We start from the raw sequence: 4564 nt of genomic DNA, 5'->3' as shown, positions 1-4564 counted from the left end.
TTGATCTTGAATACATCTTCCTTTAACATAAGCTACTTTTTGAGGTGAGACCAACTTGTGCATCAATTTACCCATTCTTGTGGACAAATTTTTTGTGAATATCTTGAAACTGGCATTACTAATACCAATTGGTCTAAATTGATTGGGGTTCCTTGCTCCTTCAGTTTTTGGAATAAGTACTAAGAAGTTGGATTTCAGTCCTTTGGGGATGAATTTTCTTATCCAGCAGAATTGAGTGGCACCAACAACATCTTGATGTATAACATTCCAGCATGCTCTGTAAAAACTTCCTGAAAATCCATCAGGACCAGGAGCACTGTCTTGGTCCATATCAAATAAAGTTTCCTTAATTTCATCAACATCTGGAATTGCCTCTATCATGTTCTGGTCTTCATTGGTTATCACCTCTGGTATGCCTTTTAACATATACTCAACTTCCTCTACTTCCTTGTTAAATTTTTGTTCAAAATATTTCACCAATTCATGTTGTATTTGCTTTTGATCAGCAGTAATGTTTCCATTGCTATCTTCTAATTCATTTATCATATTCCTTGCTTGCCTAATTGTAATATTAGCATGTAAGAAACCAGTGTTAGCTGCACCCACTTTTATCCATTTAATTCTAGGCTTTTGTTTCAGAAAATTGTTAAGTTGTACTTCTTTATAATTATATAAGTTTTGAGCTCCCACCAAAGTATTAAGAGCTTCTTCATCAAATGGATTATTATCTGAGTTGATCATTGCCTCTTGCACTTTTGCTTCAGCCTTAACTTTTACATTTATGTTTCCAAACACTTTCCAATTCCACTCCTTAAGAATCTTTTTTTAATCTTTTTAACTTCTATTGTAGAATAAAAGCTGGATCACCTGCTATTTCTTCAGACCATCATTTTTGTACTACTTCCATAAAATTTGGGTGTGAAATCCACATATTTTGAAATCTCATAGGAGCATTTTGTGGTTTAGGAATTTGATCCCCTCCACCCGGCAATGGAGCATGATCAGATGCTATTCTTAATCCCACTCTATAACCTCATCCTTCAAATTTTTGTAACCATAAAAGATTGAATACTGCTCTATCTTGATTGCATAAAATCTTTTTGTTTCCATGTTGACAATTAGACCAAGAGTGTTGAAGGCCAGTTTTAGGAGCTTGCATTAATTCACAAGTATCTAAGCAATTGTCAAAATCCAGCATTGCACTTGTGTTTGGGATTTTACCTACAATTTTCTCTTCAGCTGAAGTAATGCCATTAAAGTCCCCAATAGCTAACCAAGGCTAATTTAAACCACTTATAGCTTCCATCTCTGACCAAAAAAATCTTCTTTGAACAATACCCACATGAGCATGAATACCAGATATAATAACACCACCAATATCAATAGTTATCATTTGACTTGGCATAGATACTATTGTAGGAGTAAGTAAATTTTTATTCCCAAAAATCCATATATTACCATTTTTATTTGAGAATGAATTATACATCACCATGCTTTGCATATCAGGTAGATTCAATTTATTGCAAAATGAAGAAGAACAAAAAACTTTAGGTTCTGCAACCCATACATCTGAAGGATTAAACTGATTTATTAGAGCCCATAATTTATTTTGAGTCCTGGCTCTTCTAAAGCCTCTTAAATTCCAATATAAGACTCTTATGGTTTAGATTGGAGGCCTTTTGTGCCTCTCTTTCCTTGGTTTTTTCTAAAATTGTACTTGCTTGGAATTTGAGTACTAGATGAAGCTTGAGTATTAGTTACCTGACCAATTGTGAGATCCTTTTCTCCTGAATTAGTAGCAGTAGTTGAAGATGAAGGTTTTTGAACTACTCTTGACCAGGAGATTACAAGAATCCTTTCAGAAGAAACTGTACCATTCTTACCATTAATGAACTTTACTTCACTTTTTTCTATTGAATTATCCTCCACTACTTGAGGAATTATTGTAGGAGTTAGAATTTCCAGTTCTTTTATTTCCCCATTAGATTCCTCCATAATCATTTCATCATATTGTAAAGAGCTAAATCTTCCATTTGTTATAAGAACCTCATTAAAAGATTGAGGATGAACAATGTTGGGCACTACTGGAGGAGGACAAATATCAAAATTTTCTTGAATATTGTCCACCTGAGATTTATCAATTGGTTTCTATAAACTCACTGTAGGTGATTTAGTGGGATGATCCATAGAAGAATTCTTCTGAAACTTACATTCTGATAATAGATGACCTACAATCTTGCATTTAGAGTAATTGGGAGTTTATTAAGAACAATACCTTGAGAGAAACTTCCATATTTTGTAATAATCCATAGCTTGTTTGGAATTGGATTTGCAAGATTCACTTCAACCAAAACCTTGCAGCATATCCACTTGAGTACTTGAGAGTATCATCATCAACTTTAACAGGATTACCAGTTACATCACAAATGGTGAATAATGTTTTTCATCCCAATATTCTAAACTTAAACCAGGTAGAGAAACCCAGACCAACGCATGAGAAGTTCTTTGATTTTCAGGCCTAACAAGTTCTTAACACTTGATCTTGAACATCCTATCTGTAATTTCTGATGTAGTTTTTATCTACTTCATTAGATAATTTGATAGTGAAAAAACCTTTACCCAAAGGAATTAAATGGCACTCTCCAGTTAACTTCCACTGATTTCTCAAAATACTCATTGCATCAACAAATTTTATTCGAAGAAAATCTAATCTACCTATCAATGAAAATTTCCATGAATCATACCTGTTGTTATTATTATCCTCAATCAAAGTAATCGAAGGAAATTTTTCAGATGGTTCTGAGATGTTCACAACCCTAGAATCACTTGCAGAAATATTTTGAGCCATTTCACTTTCCATTACGACTAGTGAAGACCCATTATTACCAAGTAACTTTGAAAAACGAGACTATTTCACCTGATCTATCTGATTCACCTGAAACTAATTTGAATTTAATGAAGAAAGATGAAGATCGAGAATTTTCTTTTGAACTGAGTTAGTCGCCGATTTGCAAAGCTAAACTCAGTCCGATCTCTAGTGTCGCTTCAGCTGTATTCAAGCACTTATAAAACTCCTCATGTCCACTTTTGAATTTTAATTAAAAATTCATGTTAGTTGGATTGTCCCATTAAAGAAAGGCTTATATTTGTATCATGGAGTTTCTAGTTCTAGAATATTCATATAGATTCCGTACAATATTTTAATCACGAAATTGGTTGAATAACTCTTAATCACTTTTTCCTGGGTGTAAAAAACGAGTAAAATTTGATACTGTTTAAATGCCCAATAACTTTCAAGATATTGTTCAAATGTCCCATACCGAGTATTTCACCCCATTTTGTTACTTTTATATAACAAATTTTAAAGATAACTATCTAAAATACCCTTTTTATTTATTCAGTACATTAGCGATTATTTCACATGAAATTGGAAATTTCCGACCAGGGAAAATTAATGTGCTTAAGACTGCACGACAAACTAATCTAATCAACATTTCTAGACGTATATAAAAGTGAAAAGTAATCGGAACTAAAAGCGAACATAGTGTTGTTCATTTGACATACTACAGACATTAAATAATTAAGATTTGAATATGGAGCTCATGCAAAAAAATCAAAACTCGTCATATAGCGAACAATCCAACGCGCCACAACAACAAAGTATATCGTGAGTAGGAAATCGTCATCCTTTTATAAACAAGCAGCAACCTGAATCATCATGATCCAAAACCTGCTTGTATGGGATGTTGAGGTGGACCACCTTCATTGAATTATACTTCATATCCAGGCGGTGGAGGTGGTGGATAGTATGATGCTTGTGCTGGATAAATTGGTGTGTGCCCTGCATTTTAGACATATAATAAAGAATTTTGTTAAATCTGAGAACCCATGAGTGTGAAGTCGCTAATGGTATTCTTTTTTTTTGATTTTCCTAAGTCGAGAAAAACGAACTTCACAACCCAACTTGAAACCTATATGATAGACGAATGTTGATTTACGTACAGTGTATTCAGTAATTGCAACACAAAGGAACACCAATGATCATCCATCTATGCCACAGTTGTCCTTTGTGAATAAGCTATGAATCAATTAGGAAATCCGTGACCACCTTAACCACATCTGGAGGATTAACAATAATAATCACCTTAACAATTGGTTTACTTGATCAATCCATTTATTCCTTAAACCTGGTTGATTTGTACCACTAAAACTAGGATAAAAAAGGATGCAACCAGTTTTAAACGGATCTAAAACAAGATGAAACTGTTTTCATCCTGGTTTAAACGTGGGAGAAACCAACTTTAACCCATTTTGAAACTGGATGAAACTAATTTCAGCCTAGTCTAAACATACGACAACCAAGAAAAGACCGAAAGAGGAGAGAAAATTGTGCTTGATTTAGCTGCTGCAAAAATTGGCAAGTCATTTTGATTGCACAGTTTTGTGTAAGTGTGTATGTAGGCTTAATAGTGCATTTTGGGAAAGTCTGCATCACATACCGATTGCAATACAGTTAGTTATTAGTCAAGCATTGTGATTTCTGTGCACAACATGAAACTGTAGA

At 33.8% G+C, this 4564-nt stretch overlaps 1 long non-coding RNA gene across 1 annotated transcript; it reads right to left on the bottom strand.

Moving 5' to 3' along the window:
- Positions 1 to 3368: 3368 nt before the first annotated feature.
- On the bottom strand, positions 3369 to 4245 carry LOC113286335. The gene is made up of 2 exons (XR_003329233.1): positions 4003 to 4245; positions 3369 to 3841 (listed from the first exon to the last, which is right to left on the bottom strand). It is a non-coding gene; the product is annotated as an uncharacterized LOC113286335 (long non-coding RNA).
- Positions 4246 to 4564: the final 319 nt, after the last annotated feature.

Source organism: Papaver somniferum, chromosome 6 (genome assembly GCF_003573695.1).
Source record: "Papaver somniferum cultivar HN1 chromosome 6, ASM357369v1, whole genome shotgun sequence".
Lineage (NCBI taxonomy): Eukaryota > Viridiplantae > Streptophyta > Magnoliopsida > Ranunculales > Papaveraceae > Papaver > Papaver somniferum.
Note: the sequence above shows the minus strand (reverse complement) of the source record. Positions and strands in the feature narration are given on the sequence as shown.